The 21,565-nt window shown below is 42.4% G+C and overlaps 1 long non-coding RNA gene across 1 annotated transcript in view; it reads right to left on the bottom strand.

Annotated features, from left to right (window-relative positions):
• Positions 1-21,565, bottom strand: part of LOC121070427 — a 90,362-nt gene that overhangs the window by 27,640 nt on the left and 41,157 nt on the right. The gene's annotated exons all lie outside the window — the stretch shown is intronic.

Genomic DNA, 21,565 nt, shown 5'->3' with positions numbered 1-21,565 from the left:
TCTTGGGCTGAGTTAGTTCTTTGTGGGCTCGGTGAGGTGAACTGGCCAAGGGTAAGACAAGTGCCAGAAAAGAAGGTGGTGGGATCTGTGCAGCTCATGATGGGAGGTAAAGTAGAAAAAGGGAGAGAGGGAGAAGTGAAAGAAACTAGTCTTTTTTCACATGACAGTGACCATTACAACAGCTGAGCCATGCTGCAAGACCTCATCCTTAAACAATAGAAGAAAGAACAATTTATCTATGGTGTGACACCTTCCATTGGTATCATGGAAATGTTTCTTTGTTTTACACTGAAGGAGCTCAGTTAATTGAGTGACTAGACAGGGACTGCAAGCTACAGAAGCAGACGAGATGTTTATCTTACAGAAGAATTACTGCCTGTAAGTCTTAGCAAGTGAAAAATTCTGTCTTATTCCTCTCCAGAAAGAAACTAAAATCAACCAGGCAATAATCTGGTGCACAATAATACACATGATGTCTAAATGGGCAAGTGGTCTGAACAGGTAGGGACAACACGCAACCACCTGGCAGTTTTGATCTGATCAAGGGGTGACCACTATGTTTTAAGTCTACAACTAATTAACCTGCTAAGAAGTGCAAATTCCCTCTTTTTTTCTCCATATGCCAGCTATTTTGAAGTGCACAAATGAAAAAGGGATCCCAGAAATAGGTAGAAAAAAGTAGCACTTAAAACCCTAGCAAAGTCACACTTCCCTTCAGCCCCTTTATCTCTTCTCCACACTGATCTTTAGATCCCCCAACCCTCTGGTCAAACAGGAGCAGGTTGATATTTGGTGTTCCTCCTGCACTATTAAAGTAGCAGTTTTTGTTCTCTGCAGTTCAGACCATCATCGGCTGGGCACCCGATGGGTTCCTGCAGTCAAGCAACTGGTATGCAGAACTCTGGATTTCTAAGGGCCACTTAAAATGTAGAGAAGAATGAAAATGAAGAGATTAGAGGCAGGTCCTGATAATATATGCTAAGCAAAGGTTTTGAGTCTCCCGTTTCTGGCCAAAGATGCAAAGAAAGAGTCAGCACAGGTAAGTAGTACATAGGAATGACTGTCAGAAGACTTCTGGAAGGTGTTAAAAGACTGATTACCTCAGTGTGAGTACACTCCTTCACTGAATCCACCTGGCACTAACAGCTGATACAAAGCCACCTCAAGCTAGTTTGTGACAGTGCTTTCATTTCTGGCCTCTGACAGTGGCATTCGATTCAACAATGCATCCCATGTGGAAGGGGAAAACCCAGGTTACATGCAGAATTAGCACATAATGAAGAAAGGACCTGATGCTAGAATCTCTCCCAGTCGCTGAGTCTTCCGGCATTAGAAAGACAGAGGAGCAGAGCAGTGATATTCTTGTCACAGTGCTCAGACTAATTGAAAAGTGAGGCAATCAATTGTTAATTTCATAGCTCCTCTAGTTCCTATAAAAGGACAACTTTATCATAATCCATTCATGAGAGATTTCTCACTGGACCAGCACAGATCAATTCTTATGCCATTGCACTTTCACAAGGAATTAAAATCAGTAACACAGGAAGTCTGAGTAAGTGAGTATGAAAAACCATCAATAGCAGGGATAACACCATAGCGTAACACTCATCCACCGTGAGCAGCTCCCACCAGAGGAAAGATGTAATTTATAGCTGCTTCACTCTCGATTATGAAGACTGATGAATGAAGAAAGACTTCCTGCATTTGTGCTGGTATCTCTTTCCTGATGAAGCTATTGGAATAGAATACCGATCACTTGACAGGCTCTTCTTTAGACATACTCAGCAATTCATTTACTACTTAAAAGCTAGCTGATGCTGCCAAAATAAATGAGATTTTGGCAAATAACTTAAGACTAAGAATCTTCCCTCTAAGTTTAGCGCACACTGTGTTCTATTGTTTACCGCAGTGGACATTTATTGGATGGACTAAAATCCTAATATAGTAGGAACATATTTCAACATAAAATGCCTACCATAAAGTTATTAATATAAACCTATTTTTGAGAGGCTAAGGAGACCAGACAAGCAAAGCCTTCTGAAAATAATGGATGACTTCAGAGTGTGACACCAGCTATGTGCAGCTCACTCTGGTATATGGTTACACTGGTTATGTATTTTGCACAATAGGTCTCATGATAGGTAAGAGGATGTATCCACATTGAATGGTGTCAATTTTGGCTTCTGCACCATTACAGAAAACTGCTCAGCTGACCAGAATTATGTTGTTTGTGTAAATCAATCCCTCACAGAGGATGCCAAAAGGCAAATTACTTTGTGAGCAGCAAGTGTAAGTGCACTGATCAGTGCACAAGTATCCCACTAATCCATAAACCTCCCTTGTTTTCCCTGTTCACAGTCTGTCATTTTAACCAACCGCATCAGCAGGTTAGCAAGATAACTCCAGGACAGAGCCCAGAAATATGCCTGAAGATGGAGAAGTTTAAATCCAGGGCTGGGGACCAGGAATTCTCAGCCGTATTTCCTCTTCTACTGCATGGTGAAAGGTCACATGGCAAGTCATTACAAAGCACCATGCCTCCTGAAAAACAGATAGCTCATCTTCCTGAAGAAGAAAGCAGTTGGATTACCTAGTAAAGAAAAGTACTGAGAACATTAATTAGGGAACTATTTTTTCTGATCTCGATTTCAGTCTGCTCTATTCATTATATGATGGTGAGTCCATTACTGGCAAAGAGAATTTTACATAAGCAAGGAGAGAGAATATTAGAACATAAACCTCACTTCCAAATCATGGCCTTTTTCTTGTGTTTTCTTTTTTCTCCCCCTGTAAGATTAACAGAATCCAATCATTGTAGTTCATGGATGAGAGACTTAAAATACTCCAGAACAGAACAGGTCACATGTTTCAGCGAATGAAACAAAGTAGGAAAAAAAAATAAAATAGAAGACTCACATATGCCTCAGTAGAGAGAGTCAGAAGAAACACAGCAGCTATAGAGGAAAATTAAAAATAGTAAAGAGAAGCCCAGTGACTAAAAATGTGAGTTATGAAACAGACTCTCAGCACATACGAATGAATGCTTTGGCTTTCACAATGAAAAATGAAGTCCTTTCATTTCAAGATGCAGTTTTAGAATGATTGTTAAAAAAAAAAAAAAAGTGTTTATATCAATAGTTACTGCTTTCCTCATGTGAGCAAATGCATTTCTCCTTTAGTTTGCTGATCTTTAGTGACAATGCCAGCTTAAACAATTCCCACCAAACACAGTTTGATCCTATTCTCTTCTTGAGGGTGCAGGTTTGGGAGGCCCTGGAGTAAACAGGTTTGAGGTTGACTACATCTCCAATTCCCACCTGAACCCTGCTTTTTTCAGCTGGATCATTCCACAGATGGACAAAGAGCAAACTGGGAGACTAGAATAAGCTGCCTGGAAGATGGTGCTGGTCCCCAGAAGGTGCTTAAACAGACTTGCCATCAAATACCTTAACTCATGCTCAAAAACCACTTTGTTTCAGCATTACCTTGCTCTGCCTCCCCAAGAAGCAGTCCCGTATATCATGGGTCCACCTGCTCTTTCCCATCCTGAGTCTCCACTTCCTTTTAGCAGAGAAAGATGTTTTTCGTGGCCTTACAATAAACAGGATTGGGGAACTTACCCAGCTGAAAAGTAGATTTTGCCTTTGTTTTGCTCAAGTTAGTTTTTGAGGGAGGCATCCTCCACATATTGCACCTCATATGCACAAAGGCAAGGGCACTTGCAAGTGCCTGGGAAAAGGAACCACAAGACTGAATCCATCTGAGGCTGGCTTAGCCAGTTTGTGTGGCCATTGAACTACAGTGCTGCAGGCCCAAAGCTGTCCTTTGTAGCTATGCAGCCACTTGTTTGCTTTAATTGTGTACACAACAAGAATGCAATAGAATGAAGTAGCAACCCACAAATAAATAAACCACCTCTCATGTTTACTCCAGTCACTTCCAATTAATTTGATAATTTCTTAATGCGATCTTCCACTCTGAAAATAGACACCTGTGGAACCTTATCGCTCAGGGTCATTTGTAATTAAATGGACTTCAGTCAGCAAAAACGATCAGGTAATCTAGTCAAGTCAGCTATAGAAACATCCACAAGGAGACAGAATTTGCATGAAGTCTGAGAGGATGACCCACCACTCTTGCCTTTTTTAATGCTACTATCTCTCTGTCTAAAATCCAGAAAGAGGGAAAGCAAGGAAAAGTTTCCTAGTATGCTGATAGAAAAGACCATTCAGGAGAGCCCTTCTATCAGCCTGGCATGTCAAAGCACTAAGAATTAGCAAGGGCAAAGTAGTTGCATTGCTGAAAAACAACATAATTCTTCACAGTTGGCAGAGGAGTCCGTCCAAATGCAAAGAGGAGAGACGGAAAAGCTGTTCTTTGATCTAGCCTAGGTAAAGGGAATTTGAAAATATGAGGCGGACAAGTTCCCATGATCTTATGAAAGCAACAGCTCACAATGTGTTGGGCAAATGGGACAAACAGCTCTGCCAGTGCAGGGCAGAGAACTGGACAAAACAGATAGAGCTGGCACGGATCCTGCAGCCTGATCTGAGCCACGTCATGAGCCTGAGGTCTCGCACCCAGCCACCATGACAAGCCATGCTCTGTGTCCTCCACGGGTGCCATCATCCCTTTCCTCCCTGTCTGCTCCTGCCCTTACATCAGCTGTCGCACGCATGCAGCCAGGGGCTAATTCATAACAACTGGATGATCCAAATGAGGGCTCATCAATATATTTGCAAGGCAGAACCACTATTTTCAACAGCAATGTGGTCTTAAGCTCACTGTGAAACCATAGCTGAGTCTATAGCAGATGTCTGAACACCAAAAATAGCCTATAATATTTACAATATGATTGCAACTTACTCTTCCTCTGCAAGGAAATGATCTGGGATTTTAAGAAAGGCAGACTGCTTTTTTCCTGTAAATGTCTAATAATGGTAAGCTTCTCCTGTCCTAAAGCCTGCTGATCTGAAACTATAGCATATGTCTGAACATCTACCAAATGACTGATCAGCCAGCAGCCTGACAGACTTAAATATGTGAGCAATCTGATGGTGACTGCTGATGTCAGAGTGGGGACAATTTGGAAAAGGACACTGGATGGAAAAACAAAAATTGCTCAAGTTATCTCAGGATCCGAAAGATCTTTTTCGAAATATGTGAGTTTAAAAAAATAAAAGCAGGTCTACTATCTTTAAGCACATTCCTGTTAGTTTGGCTGCTGAACGCTGGGACCCCTCAGGGTCAGCAACGAGATATAACAGAAAACAGGCAGCCAGGGTGTGAGTCCTGTGGGACCCTGCAATCTGCCTCCTGCCTCGGAATGTTTCACCAGAATAAAAACTGCCAGGAGGCAGTGAATGAGGGCCAGAAGGTTTTAGGAGAGGCATATGCCTCTACCTCCTGGAAGCTGGGGAAAAATAAATATTAGTGGGTGCCTCCCGACAGGAAGATTTTCCTCATTTGTGCACAAGAGCAGAGGTTATCAGTCCCCCTCTGTTGTGTCATTCTTTATTTTAGCAATAAAGAAAAGATTACTACCGATCAGCTGTGAAAAACTTGGGCAGTTTTGCAATCTCTCCAGGCAGAAAGCCATCAAATGAGTTCTAGCACAAGCTGGTAACTGTCAACTGCACCTGTACCTGTTCCTTATGGGCACGACCATAGTACTTCCCTATGCTATTTTCTCATCTATTTTTTCACTAAAACTTAGCCAGCCTTAACCTCAACTTAACTTAACTGCAACACTAGCTGGTTCCCAGAAGAGTGAGAGAAGAGAGAGGTGCAAGGAAAATGCTAATAGAGGGTGAGAACAGAACCTGCCTTCAGAGGCTCAATCACGTAGCACTCGGAGGTTCCTGTAGTTGCTCATTTAGAAGCAATGGCTTGCAGACAAGACTTCAGTTTCAGCTGGCAAAATAACTGTTGGCTCAGTGCAGACAACATCACCAACAGCTCCACAGCAGTACTAGTAATAACACAAATCTTAGATCTGGTAACTTTGCTGGGCTGGATTTAAAAGACAAGAAGTATGAGACAAGCAAAGGCTTTTCCCTTTTCCCTTACCTTTTCCCTTTACAATAACCTTTCACGTATTTGAAGATTGTTATCATATCCCTCTTCAGCCTCCTTTTCTTCAAGCTGAACAAACCTGGTCCTCTCAGTCTTTCATCACAGATTGTGCTCTAAAGACTTCTGATCATTTTTACTGCATTCAAGTTGACCATAGTTCTAAAAAATAACCTTAGTCTAAGGAAATGTTGCAACGGATCTATCAGCGTGCTTCATCAATACGGCAAAAGCCTTAAGCAACCTCTAATTTTACTGCCAAACAAGCTCTGTAGCAATCAAAACTACCCAGAGAAACAAATCTTCCTGGGTTTTATAACAGCAGCTCCCTGATACTGTGCTGTTGTGGCACCAAATCAAAGGTTTCTGGCAAAGGGCTTGGAGTGGAAGAGGAAGAGATACAAGGATCTATGCTTTAAATGTACTGCAAATGAAAATATTTAAAATGTCTTTGAACCCACGAAGATGTGAAGTTAGGAAGACCTAACTACGAATCTTTCACCATAAGAGTCTGGAGAGGTATTAAAAAAAGAAAATAAAAGGAAATAAGGTGGCCAGGTCAGTCTATCCATGCTGAGGTAGGAACTAACACAGCCTGCCACCATAAAGGGACTTCACATGTTTCCAGTAGATAGTTTTTCACCATGAAATTTATTGTTTCCACTCAGATAAAAAAAACTGATCAGCCTACTCACACATGAAGAAAAGTTGCAGACAAATCTCACACTACTGAAGAAAATGTGTAGCTATTGATATTTTATGGCTTAATCTGTATTGCAGAATACATTGAGTTCAAAAAACAGGAATATAATTTTTTTTAAGTTACATATACATAAAACTCCTCACATCCTGATAGTCAGAAACACCAACTATCTACTTCTTCTACAATCCAAAATTCAAAATCAAAACAACAGGAGAAATCTAATTCTGGTAGTTACTGAAAACAAAATCCTTGTTCGGCGTTCTTTCAAGATGCCTCTGAAACAGGGAATTTGTAATTACTTAAACTTGCCTTGTAACATCCCATAATCCAGACACACTCATTAAAGTTGCAACTTCCTTTCTGTTTGGTAGGAAACAACCAATATTGTCTTCTCAGAAACCTCAAAGTATTTAATTCCAGGAGAGATCTATATTTTGCAACACCACCAGCTTTGAGGGCATGGCGAGGTTGAACAGCAGGTCGTAAGTGAATTTTATTTACTGAACAATTTGGCTTGTTCCTAAAATTTTAAGCAAATAAAAACATGCATTTGAACAAAAACTTACATTTTGTTCATTCTAGCAAAACCTGCCTATGTCAATACTTCTATTTTCTATAAATAGCCAGCTGAACTGAACAACAAGGAAAGAGCATCCATTTTTTTAGGATTGTTAGAAGGAAAAATACTTTATGGCTGTAGGAAGTACAGCAGAGACGATACAGCCATCACTTTAATAAGGCTTTTGATACTGTCTCACATGACATTCACATGATCAAACGTAACAGATTTTATATGATATGTGCAAAACATGTTGGAAAAATGTATTCAAAGAGTAATTTTCAAAGCTTCTTTATGACACTATAAGAGTGCATTAAATAGCTTTGTGTTAGACAGAAGTATACTGGTCTTATTCTGTGGTTTTATTACTCTCTTGGCTGATAAGGTGGCGAAGACACCTTTCAAACAAAGTTTGAAAAACAAAACAAAACGAAACAAAGTTTGTTTGAAAAACAAAGCTGCAAAGTGTTGCAAGCACCACGCAGTAGAAACAAAATTCAAAATGACCTTCAAAAACCACAGGACAGGTAGTCCGTAATTCAGTAATGGTTAAGTTCAAAGTGCTATACTCAGGGATAATTCATTGTACAAATTCTTAGTGAGGAAAAGCTGAACAGAAATTTTGAAAAATAAAACCTGGGACTATTGGAAACCACAAATTGAACTTGAAGCAGTCCATTGCCATGACAGGAAGAACACCATAGCTGTTGCAAGTTTTTCCTCAACAGTGTGGATAATACTAAGTAACCAGCATTTTTCTTAAAACTGCCTTCTGACACAGACTTCTAGATAGACTTGCAACAGCTGAGATCATGTAAAAGGGAAAAAGAAACATAAGCCCACTTATTTCTTTTAAAAATAATCCATTATAAACATAAGGAGTCCTTTCAAGGTTAGCAGGAGAGAAACTACATCCACCAGCTTGTGCATGAACCATTTTTCTCCCTTTTCAGCTCACCAGCTTATTTCTGAGAAGCCAATGCATTGTCTTGAGAATTTCAGAGCACAGAACCCACACTGCGCAAATGCCAACCTCTTCCATGAACATAAGTCTCACGTTCATGCAATAACAGTATAAACAAATGTAGTGCATGCACCTGCAGAGGTAGCTGGTGTTAAGTACATGTCTGAAGTTGCTTAAGACCAACTGTTTAAAAATAATGTAAGAATATCTCATTTAATTGGACAAGCAGTAGGCAGAGACAAACAGTGTTACTCGTGGAGATACTTTTTTCTTAGTCAATCAAACATAAATTTGTCTAAAAATATGCAAGCAAAAAGAAATCCAAGGGTTTTTGTACGTCAAGTACAATATATGAAAAATAATGCTTTTCCATTATTCACTTAGTCTCTTGACCCTGGAAGCAACTACTTCAAGGATGATTGTTTTACTTGTCATATCTGAAGTCTAAATTTCCACAGAGATCAGGATGACAAAGGAAAAGAAGATTTTCAATTGAAATTTGTGCAGCTGAATATATTGCTTTCAGAAGTGTTCACGTAAGACAAAAGTGAGAAAATGTTATTTAAATTAAATATTTGTACCTTATTTGAAGAGCAATGAAGGGAATCAAATTTAAGACAATCTTCTCTCTTTCCTATTCCATTTATTGTAAGCTACTGAAATGCATATTTTATTCTCTCCACTTCGAACAATTTCTTTAGTTTTGAAAAATAATCACATCCTTAAACAACTTACCACTGATCTGAATGATTAAACATATTTCTGATGTTGGAAGATATCCTCAATCTATCATCTACTTCAATTCAAATAATGACTATGGGTCAGAGGGAAAGCAAGACGGCAACTTAAATATTCTCCAGTGTCAAAAAGCTATTATTGAAGTGACTTCAGTTCTGCTTACTGTGAAAAATACAGCACGACAAGAGAAACCAAGGAATAACAGAGGATATAGCCGTTCAGCATGTTATCACTTGCCACAAAATTCAGAGCCTGCATCCAAACAGAATCATCAATATCATCCAGTAGCTCCTCTGCCAATACCCCTTATTCATCACTTGTGGCTGGATTCTCCTGTTAACAGCAAATGCAGGAAGCTGGCCTGAGTCTCTTGGGCATGGTTTGGCTGTTTATTAAAGGGGGCTGTAAAAAAGTCCTCAAGGTTCTTTGGAGGAGCAGATGAAATAATGGTGTTCTTAAAAACATAAACCAGGATTTTTTACTCAGTGCACATTATGCAGGACTAAATGATTTAGTGAAAAGGACAGCAAGATATGCCTGTGGTCTAAGCACTTCATGGCCGAGCAATAACAGATGGGTTTCACCTCTGCCACCAGTGCTGTTTCTGCTGGTTTCAGTAACTTCTCCATCTTACCTCCCTCTCTGCTCTGCCAGCCAAGCTGTTCGAGCAGCCATGCAATGAACTTGATCAAAGAACTGATCCATCTGTAAAACAACTCAGCAAAATAAATGGTCATTTGCAGATGGATCCATTCCCAGCACTATTAGGTGTTCAAGTGCCCAGAAAGACCTGACAGCACAGTGGAAGAAGCAGTGCAGTGACATGAATGGGAAGCCAGGAGCAGTTGATTAAGTTGGCAGCGACGCTAAAGAAACGCACACAACAGTTAAAACACCAGATGGATAAGAAAGCCTGCACAGTCACACAAATACACGTACTGTGACCCTGATCCCACAGCCTCACAACACATCAGGTCCAGCCATGAAGTCATCTCAGGAAGTCCCTGTCCCTCCTGTGACTGCCTGTCCCTCAAGGGGGCTGATCAAGCTGTTTCTGAGTTGAACTGAAGACCGATTCAACAACAGCAACTGGAGTAAAAATGATGTTAGAAAGAAAAGGAATCTAAAAAGGGTTGTTGGACCTCAAGGAAAATTCAGTCCAAGAATTATTTCCCATAGAACTTTATGTCAAAACTGCTAAAGTAGTTGCAATTCACATTTTCTACTGTGCGGTGCAAATCTGTGTGCCACTATGGACTTGTTTTAAGTGAAAAGTTCCCAAATATGATCTGGCTTAGGTTCTTTTGTATTGTTTTGCATCCACATAAAACTGGAAACTAAGGAGCAGGGCCAAGCAAAATAAGGTGGCTATGAGGTACTGTTTCATCATGCCCAGGGAAAGAAAAACAAGCCCTGGTACATACATCTCCAACACCTAGTCATGAAAACAAGCATTTTTCTTTCTCAATTCTGTTTATTTAAACAGGCTTGGGAAGCTGACCATTTCATAAAATAGAGAGGATAACAGGAAACCAGTTCAGACTCCAGAGCACTTATCCTTGGTTACCCCTGGAATACTGTACATGGTTTAAAGCAGATGACATGCACTGTTTGATTAACAACTCACCACTCTGCAGGACCAGCCCAGATGAGAACAATAGTTCTGATTAACACCAGAAACAGATCACATGAGCATGGGACAAAGAAAGCAAAACTACACGAACTCCACATTTGTGTTTGTAAAAAAGCACAAAAGGAAGTTATGTTCACAACTTTTTCTGAAAGTCAGTGGGATTTAGACATCTGGCTTCCCCACCCTGCAAAATCACCCTTTTGTGTAATCTAAATTACAACATGAAGTGACACCCAAGCTGGCCTAAATACACTTCAAACATGAATTCTGAATGATGTTGCAGCGGTCCAATAGCCCAGATATCACACTACCATTGTATACTTGCAGAACTGAAAACTCATTTAGTCCCTGTGAGACAATTCTGAGATCCCATGGATTGCATATGACAATCAAACAGTTATTTAGCATAATAAGAAAACTGAATTTTGAAAAGAAATTAATCCACAAGAAGCTTCGGCTAAATATGAAGTATTACCAACCACTTGAATTCTGTCCTGAAGTACTACAAAATGCATTATAGGACACTCTTTTGTCAGAAATAATTAACTGTTCCTTCTTATCTCTAATTTCTATGAACTAGAAGACAGCTTCTTTAATATATTGCAGCTTTTCGATACTTAAAGGGGGCTTACAAAAAAGATGAAGAGCAACTCTTTGCTCGGGCAGATAATGACAGGGCAAAGGCGGATGGTTTTAAACTAAAAGAGGGGACATTCAGATTGGGTGTTAAGAGGAAATTCTCTCAGAGAGTGGTGAGGCACTGGCACAGGTTGCCCAGAGAAGCTGTGGATGCCCCATCCCTGGAGGTGTTCAAGGCCAGACCGGATGAGGTCCTGGGCAACCTGATCTAGTGGGTGGCATCCCTGCCCATGGCAGGGGGTTGGAACTGGGTGGTGTTTAAGGTCCCTTCCAACCCAAGCCACTCTATGATTCTATGATAATACCTACCAGATGCCATTCTCATTCTATTAAACAAAACAGTATTTTTTTAATACTGTCCTTTACTAGACACACAGTGCATATACATCATACAGAATGCCAAATAAAGAAACAAACACACATTCCAAAAAAAGTATATATATAACACCTTACTGACCGGGATGTAAAAATAGTATTTTAAAGCGTTTAAGCATGTGCCTAAGTACTGTCCTGATGCTTCACTGAAATCAACTACAAGACACTTATATTCAAAATTAATAACTCTTAGATTAGGTTGTCTTGATAGATGTTACCAAGACTGGCATAACAACTGTGGGACTTGATTGAAAGCAGTAGCACAAGCACTATATGAAAGTTCCCTTCCAGAAATAAAAATATTGATTAAAACTATTTGAAATTAAGCACACATACTGCACAAGAAACTTCATCAAGCTGATTATATTTGTCAGCATTTAGGTTGTCTGAAATACATTTTCTATCTAGGGATCCATCCTGCATATGCATATCGAGTAGGTTTGATTTATATGACTAATTATTTCACAAAGGATTCCCTGAATCGTTTTCCTCCTAGCATCTGATACAATTATTTTGGATAATGTCTTTTTTTGGTTAAGAACAGTAATTCCTTCTGATGTTCTTAGCTGCAGAAGACCTCTTTATTTAAAAATGTTGTTATATATTGAAGAAAAAGGCTGTAGCCAGCAAATGACTAAAAAGCATCCTGTAAAACTCTGTGTACAAGGATGCGAACTCCCCCTAAGGTCAGTGATCATACTAACCAACCATACTGCATCAGGCTGTGGCGGATGTATGTGCAGTCCAAGCAACTCGACTTTGGTACATATTTCTGGTTGAAGTAACCATAGAAAATGCAAATGCCTTAGCTCTAAACAACCAAAACCATCATCCCGGTGTTATCAACATTACAAAACAGCAGTATGAGCTGATAGGCAAGCAGAAGACTTAAAATCATAAGCTCATGTTTAATTTTAGTTCTGCTACATGATTCACTGTATAACCATTAGCACTGAGTCTGTCTGTGCCTCAGTTTCCCTAGACAAAAAAACGGTTTTTTGCACAGCTTTTCACAGTGCATCACATCTGCTCTGCTCCCAAGCCCCTGTTAATAAAACTTCTGTGCAAGATGGAAAGAAGCCAGCTTCACATTAAGAGCAGGGGGCAAGTAAGGAGCATTTGCCAGCTACTGAAAAAAAAATCCAAAACTTCTTTAGCCAAGGAAAGCATGACCTAGTACTCTGCTCAACAGCAATTCTCTCTCTGTCTATATAAAAAGTATTAACTTTTGAACATCATTTCTGATCAATCCTCACATTTTAGAGTAACATAGCATTCATGGTCTTATTTTTTTGGCTGGTCCTCTGGGGATCCAGGAGTTGGACTCGATGATCCTTGTGGGTCCCTTCCAGCTTGGGATATTCTGTGGTTCTATGATTCTATAATGCCATCTCCATCTCAGCACTGACAGCAGTGGGGGGAAAGGGCAGCCAGTGGCACTGGAGACTGCTATATGGGATGGGGTCCTTGAAAAACAAGGAGCACGCACAGTCGCTGGCTTGGAGATGCATATCCTGCAGGCTTTTCCACCTGCTACTGCCACATGGCAAACACAGCCAGCAAGCAAGCAACACCTGAATGGACAACCTGCACAGAGCCAAGGAGTAGGAGAAACCTGGCAGTGCTGGGTGAAACTGGGATGTAGCCGTGAGAAGGCAACAAAAGTGGGTGTCAGCAGGTAAGCTCGCTGGGCTCTGCACAGCCGCATGCCCTGCACTGCCAGCCTTGCAATGGGGCAGGTACTCTCCCAGCTTGTTCTGGATTAATCTTATTCTCCATTTCTCAGAATCTCTTTGACAAACATTAAAGACAAAATGTTGAGAAAGAGAGACAGCAGAACCTGAAGACAGGCATTTGTTTCCTCAGTGCCTGGGTGAGCAGCTGCACAGACAGATACTCTTCCCCACTGTGATGGCTCTTCAGAGCAAAATTCCTGATCAGATGCCCACAAAGTTGCTGCAGGGCTACAGCTGCATGCAGAAGGACAGCATCAGAGTCTTGAGACACAGGATCCAAGGTCTAAGAGCCTACCTCCGTAACAAATGCAATTCAGAAGCTGTGTCTGACAAGCCAGCCTTAAAATCAGCGGTGACTGGGAGTCTAACAGCCTGCCTTCCTGTGCACAATGCAGCCAACGTTTCTCATCAGTCCAGCCACAACAGAGTCTTGCCAGTCCTTTACCCACAGTTTATTCAGATCAAGCTCTCTACCAACACTATCTGCAAGGGCCCTCAAGCCTTGTAGTCTACTGTCTCTGCTCCAGATTATAACCAGACTTTCCTAATGTTAATCTACCCATGAAAGCCTTCTGTCTCCACTCCTTTGGCATCTGTCAGCCCTTAATAAAGAAGACCTCATGATTTCCCATCAAAAGCAGATAATTTGAGAGGGCTGGCTGGACTCTAGCTTTTATCTGGCCATCCTGTTGCAGGATGCCTGTGCTGCATTTCCTAGTATTCTTGGGACTTCTTTCATTGCTGTTCCCATACATAAGAGTAGCAAGATGCATTCCCAGTCCTTCAGTTAAGAGAAATGATTTGGCTCTGCCAAGAGCTGATATTTGCAGCACAGGGTTTGGAAAGCAGCACTTTAAAGTGCAGGGTCCTCTTACCTCCCATCACGCTGGCATTCAAGGTGTTCAAAAGCCAGGCTCTGCTCCAGAAGTGAGGGACCCACATGCAGGGCACCAGCAACTTGTATTCACAGTCAAAATGCAGTGACCTCTGTCCACTGGAGAAAAAGAAAGCTTAGAGGGAGACCAGGAAGAAGAAGGTCAAGCTGTGCAGACTGTCCCTGGTTGGGCTCCACCAGTTCATCCCTACCCCTTTTCAAGAACAATATTGCCTGCTGCCTGGGACACTGAGCAGATAGCTACCCTCAGTGACAGCAAACGTCCAGTCTGTGCTCTGGCATTGCAGACACACAGATACATCCTATAAAAGGATGGGGTGTCCCATATGAGCAGCTTAGTGTCATTAGATCTCTCTAACACCAAATATATTAATCCAACTGCACTTAATCAGATTAAGAAAAACAAAAGAAAACACACAAGTGGTTTGGGGTTTGGGATAATTTCTTGTCACACAACTAAATTGTATTTAGTAGTAGACAAGCCACAAGACAAGCTCTGTTCATTTTCCCATCAGCACATGGACCAGACTCTTCAGGTGTCTCTAGACTTCCTGGGAGCAACAAATCGATCTGGAAATTGGAAAGGTCAGCCGTACTGAAGTGTTGCCAGCAGCATGCCTTGTTCTTCTGCTTGAAAAGTGACTCCTTCAGTGTTTTGTTTTGTTGTGCCTTTTTTTTTTTTTTTGACTTGACAGCACCAAGATCCCTGAAAATGATGGACAAGGGAGCAGAAGAAGGAAGAAAAGGCCCTAACACAGCTATACACTCTTCCTTTCAAGAACTAGGCCTACTACGGTTTGGGACAGATGTCCAGGCACACTATTCTTAGTCACTGCATGCCAACCTACAACCATGTTGTTTCATGCTGTTTTGTCGGGGGCTGGACTCTTTGTATTAGTCACAGCCACGCTCCCACAAAAGCTGCAGCATAACCCCACTGGAATCCTGTCTGACGATCTTGCCAGGATGTGGCTTCTCCCCATAACCCACTGCTGCCTCACCTGCCAGCCACACTGCTCCCAGAACCACTGCCATGCCCACGTGAGAGGTGTCTCCATGCACCCAGCATTGCTGGTGGGTGGAACAACTGCTGTGCTACACCCACCTCGTGCTTCTTATTGATATGAACATACTGCAGTTCAGTGCATGCAGACTTGTTTTGTTCAGACTTTAGGATGCTCCAGCTTCACTACTCTCCATGTGCTTTTCACATGGCTTACAGTGGGTCTGCTTTTCTTTTTTTTTTTACTGACAGTCACAGCTGAAAGGTCTTATTTGGAATTGTAAAGTTGAAGTTTTTTTCTGTTAATTTTTAAACTTTCCTTTACTCCCCCCTGCGCTCCCCTCATATCAATAAACATCTGCCTTCCTTCCTGAAGGCCACCCATGCTAGTGTATTCCAGCAAGATCCTGTTACAGGTCACAGCGCACAGCCCAGACTGTGCACTTGCTTTACCTCCACCCAAAGGGATTTAAAGAAATTTAACCTCCAGACAATCTGGAAAATCTAAGTTGATCATTTACTGCTATTAACCCCACAAAAGATTACACTGAGTTGATATGCACAGGTACTTGCAGCATTTGCAAGCACAGACCTCATCACTTGCCTGTGCCAACTGAACAGGACGTTTCCAGCAATTTGAAGACAGCATGCACTGCTTGAACTGTTGTTTTGTCCCCTTCCCCACATTATCCCTCTCCTCTTGCACACGTTCCACTTCTTCATCTTCCTCCCAAGACAGAACAACAGGCTTAATTCCTCTCACATCAACATCACAGCCTCAGGAGCTGCCCGCTGTACTCAGAATCACAGAATCACAGAGTGGTTTTGGTTGGAAGGGACTTTAAAGCCCACCCAGTTCCAACCCCCTGCCATGGGCAGGGACACCTCCCACCAGACCACGCTGCCCAAGGCCCCATCCAGCCTGGCCTTGAACACCTCCAGGGATGAGGCATCCACAGCTTCTCTGGGCAACCTGTGCCAGTGCCTCACCACCCTCTGAGGGAAGAATTTCTTCCTTATATCTAATTTAAACCTACCCTCTTTTAGTTTCAAGACTTAGCCTATCACTACACCCCCTGACAAGGAGTCCCTCCCCAACTTTCCTGTAGGCCCCCTTTAGGCACTGGCAGGCCACTGTCAGGTCTCCCCGGGGCCTTCTCTTCTCCAGGCTGAACAATCCCGACTCCCTCAGCCTGTCTTCACAGGAGAGATGTTCCAGCCCCTCTGATCAGCCTTGTGGCCCTCCTCTGGACTCATTCTAATACTTTCCTGTCCTTCTTGTACTGGGGACCCCAGAGCTCCAGAACACCCACATTCTGCAAAGACAGATCTGCAAGCACTTTCTGCTTTAATTAAACTGATTTCAAAATTAATGGGGAAAAATAATTTAAAAAATATAATAATAATAAAAAACACCACACAACCAAAAAACCTACAGACAGGAATCCAGCCCAAGACACCTGGTACTGCAGAAGGCCTAGTTCAATGGCGTCGATCAGCAATGTGTTGAGGACGGCTGACACACCATCAAAGGACCATCACCTTTATTAGTAAAAATCTAGAGCAGATGAAGGAAGATACTGGCAGTCAGGCACACTGCTAGACACTGCACACAAACACTATCAAGACAAGATACTGAGACTAGTGGAAGTCAAAAACAAGTTGTAATATGTCAGTACCTTATTGCTCACTGACACAGCCAGGCACTACAGTGTGGAAGTCCAGGAAAAAGAAAAAAAAAAAAAAAAAAAAAAAAGACCTATTTGGACCTCAGGATTCAATTTGTCAGCCGCTGCTTTGGATCAGCACTCCTCACATTTTTTCGGCCGTTCCTCTCTCTGACTCCTCCAGTTCATCTGTAGTGAGTGGATACTTCTACCTTCAGTTCCACAGGGAGCTTGCTCTACTTGTCTGAGATTATTTTGGCACACTGGTCGTTGCTGTTTCAGTTCACCTCCCCACCCAATCCAAGTCCACAAGCTCAGCAGCAGATTGCCCCATGTGTTTTGTCTCTTGCAGTCAAGAACTATGCAGAAAGAGGATGAACAAGGACTAAGCTGATAGGCATGAAGGCAAGAAAGGTTTTACCCTCCAAAAGCAATTGAACTGCCTAACCTGATCACAACAGAGAGCGTTTCAGATAATAGCACAGCCCCTCCACTGCTTTCCTGGACACCTCCAATGAAGGAAGGAACAGACTTCTGCCGGCACACCAGCTGGGATGAAAGGGATGAGTGAGGTGCAGACAAGAAAGTGGCCACATCTTCCTTGTCTGCTTCCCTGTGCCCTGACACCTTCTTCTTCCTGAATCTACCAAAGTGCAGAGGCTCTGTTTCCATCATTAGCAATTCCACTGAAGTGCCTCCTATGTCAGACAGCCCTGCTTCTCTTTCCTTTTGAGCTCTGAGACTTACAGCCCTTGCTCCACTTCCTGCTGGACAGCTTTTCTCTTCCTCACTGACATGTCCTCTTCCTGCTGTTAGATTCTTGCTGCTCCACTCTTTGGATTTTATTGACCAGTGCTAGAGCTTGCACCATAATGCAGTAGCTCCTCAGTGACTGCAAGATCATAATGTTTCAGAGCACAGTTAGAGGTAGAAAAGAGCTCTTTAACAGAGCCGTTCCTTGCAATTTGTAAAGAAAGGAAAAACAGGATGAATTAAGATAAAAAGTGGCGAGAGGAAAGCTGCAGTAACAGCCTCGTCTGTTCAGCCAGTACCAACCAGCCTCATCTGGTAACTGGAACGAGTTATGCAGTGCATTGTACTGCTTTACCCTCCTGTCAACGCGATCAAGCAAACTTAGCCACCTGGCCAGGCAAAGCTGTTGTGTTTTCAAACTATCTGCTCCCACAAATGCTTGACATTCTTGCTAAAGTTGTATCCTCTTACAGTTATTGGAGAGCTGTTGTTAATGTCTGTAGTATTTGGAAAAGGCTTATGTGCATCAGCTGCACATAACACTGCAACCTTGCATGTGCAATGAACTTGAAAAATGTTTGAATCCCCTTCTTAAATCCCGTCAAAACTAGGATTTCCAATTCCTAACATAACAGTGATTCCACCTGTTTCTAATCTCTTTGTTCTGGGTACTTCTTCCTGTCCCAGAGACACAAAAGGGAGGTTAGTGATTCTTTCCAGAAGGTGGAAGTGAATTTGTCAGTGCTACAGATGGCTCTATTGCTTTCCTCTGAAACACACCACAGAAGGGGTAATAGCCTCAGTGCTGCCTGCACTCATCAGCCCTACTTCCCACTTGGACAGAAAAAGCTGAAGAAATACATCAGTGCTAGAGAGGGTTATTATTGATAAGGTTCGACTACTTAGCTGTTGGCCATACTTACTGGTTATTTTAAATGGTCAGAAATACAAATAACTCATTTATTTCTTATCCCCCACCTTGACTGACAGTTCAGATGAATACTGTGCTTCTTTGCCACTTACTGGCCAGGATTAATCACTGATGGCTGTCATGCTGCAGTGTTAGGGAGCAGCATCCGTAAAGCAGCATCCCTAAAAGACAGGACTCGCCTGCCAGGGCACGCTGCCACAGTGTGCTGTGCTTCCATACAGCTTTTTCTTAGCAAAGAGAGAGCAGTGGCATCCAGCCTGCTGGGCCAGCCTTCGGTCCCCAGGTTCAGCTGACACAAGGACTTCTCGCCTTTTACAATTTTGGTCCCTTGAAGCCATCACAGGGCAATACCTATCAAGCTCTTATAAAGGGCCTTTTAGGAAAGGAGACCATGATCTTTAACCTCTGTTGCTTGCGCTTACTTCTACTGAACAGTTACCCAGGGGCAATCTCCTACCCCACTTCTATGACATTATGGAAGCCAACTGGTCTTGTGGAGTGCCAGAAATAAGCTTTGAATTTATGGCTCTTAAATAAAAGAAGTGGTAAGATCCAAATCCTCCCCCTGATGTTTTCAAAATATATCTCACCTAAAGTCATTTTCTCTGTGAGTCAAACTCAAAGGAGTGTTTTAGGTGAAGTAATTTCCAGCTCCCAGGAACATTACATCACCTTTGTCTGTCTACAAAAGTTTGGGCTCTGATCAAAGCTAATGCTCTGGTTAAAAGGTTCCTGCCCTCATCTCTCCGTACCCAAGCTGAGGTTCCCATTCCTTTGTGCCTGCTTATCTGTACACGCTCTGCACACAGTTCAGTCAAAATAATCCTGTTGAACCCACATCCCCTTTTCCACCCACGGAAATGGTATTAAAAGGATTCGCACTAACGTAGGCAGTTCTCACAGAACCACAACTTGAGTACAATTCCCAAGAAAGGCAATCTGAGTATATCTCACATCTTATGGCAACCAAAGGAAGGTGTCCCAGCTCCTTCTCACAGCATTCTGTCATGTGTTCTTCCTTCTCCCCTTGTGCTGCCCTCAGTGAACCAATTCATCTTACAATAGAGGCAGAAAACTAAACTAAAAAAAGAAATCATAAAAGCAGACTTCTTTTCTGTTGCTTTTGCAAGCAGAATCAGCATAGAGTCAGCTAAGTACCAGGGTCCATATGAGGGAGGAAGTGGCACCGTGCAGCCAGGACCAGGAGAGAGAAAATCATCACAGATGCTTTTGGCAGCAGTGTGCCAGCAGACCCCCACCCTGAGGCATCCCATTCCAAAAACACTGGGCAGCCTAAAAAACACAGGGCCTTTTGGCCTTTCCTCCCAAGCAGAATTGGAAGCCCAGGGATGGACACAAGGTAGTAAAATAAGACAGAAGACTGACTCTTTTACAAAGTTTCTTGCTATTTTTTTCATCTTAATCCATTCAACCATTCCTAGAGCTATTCACATTTTAGCAGGCAGTTCCCTGATTCTAAGCACTTCGTAGTTACTGTCACCACAGTAGACACCGTCCTCGAGCTGAACCATCCTAAGCCATTGAATGGATCCACAGTTTTGGGGAAGGGACAACAGCCTGAAGCTTCTCCAGGACTTCATGTCAGGCACTGTTTCCTAGATAATGCCTGACTCTGGGTGATACCCAGTTTCTATGATGAATCTGTCTGCTGGTGAGTTTTCATCCTGAACCATACTAAGTATGCCTTTCCCAGCCTCCAGTAGGTTATTTTCCAACATGATTCAGATGAAATCAGGATAGTCCAGCACCTACACATCAGCACAAATCCCATATGCTTTTCAGGTTTTGATACACTTACAACCCTTTTTGTAAGTTTTTGCATAACAACAAAGTCAAATTTGAGGTTTAGATTAGTAAAAAACAGGCTGCTTACATAGCCAAGCACAGGACTGAGAAAAAAAAAATAGCAGGAGAAAAGGAAACAAGGTTGGTAACATTGGTTACTTTGGTTTTCCTGCTCACAGTCCCCATTTCAGGAAAACCTGAGCTCCTGGCCTGCCTTTCCTCAGAAGGCACAAGGCAAAAACAGGCAGGTATTCCCCTTCCTGCTTACAAAACATCTTGTACGTGTTACTCCTTCAAAACGTCTGTTTGCACTCCTAACACGAGAAAAAATGTTGAGACTGTGTGTGTTTGATAACAGGCTGTGACCTCCGCCTTGGAATTTGGAATTTGGTCAGACACAGCTTCTTACACTTCCAAAACCTAGTCGCTTTGGAAGCTTCAATGAATTAAAGTCTAATTATTGTAAAATGAAATGATTCCTCCTCTGTTTCTGTTCAAGAGATGTTCACTGAAATTATTAAAGAAGGCTCATTAGCTTTGCCTCGTTTCTTTTTACTTTTTAATTACCCTAATGGATGAAATCCTAGCGAGTGAGTCAGAGTTTTTCAGCACAGGGCGGTGAGCTCATGAACACACTGAACGGCTCAGCCAGGCTGCAGCCCTGTCTTAACACCACCTTCTGGAGAGCCTCCAGCACGTGAGCAGGCAGTAAGCCACAAGCCAGGGGATGGGCAACCTGCACCCATGTTTCTTCTGAGGGACTCACAGCCCTTCCACCACCTTGCAACGTTCATCTCCTCTACATCCAGGCAGGTCTCCCCACCACAACAGACAGACACAAGGTGGGACGGCACATATGTGGATGCTAGGACAGATTTACAACCTCTGGATGTACAACACTCTGTGCTGTGAGCATGGGATGGAGCCAGGCTGCAGCAGCCATGCAGCAGGACACACGCAGCCTCCAGTGAGGTGACTCATTTCACACATACCTGGAGGTGCGGCAGGTAGATTCTGAGAACATGACATATACACGGCCACTTATCTAGCAGGGGAAGGGCCACACCTGCCCTTATCACACTGCTATCAGA

This window comes from Cygnus olor, chromosome 1 (assembly GCF_009769625.2).
Source record: "Cygnus olor isolate bCygOlo1 chromosome 1, bCygOlo1.pri.v2, whole genome shotgun sequence".
NCBI lineage: Eukaryota > Metazoa > Chordata > Aves > Anseriformes > Anatidae > Cygnus > Cygnus olor.
Note: the sequence above shows the minus strand (reverse complement) of the source record. Positions and strands in the feature narration are given on the sequence as shown.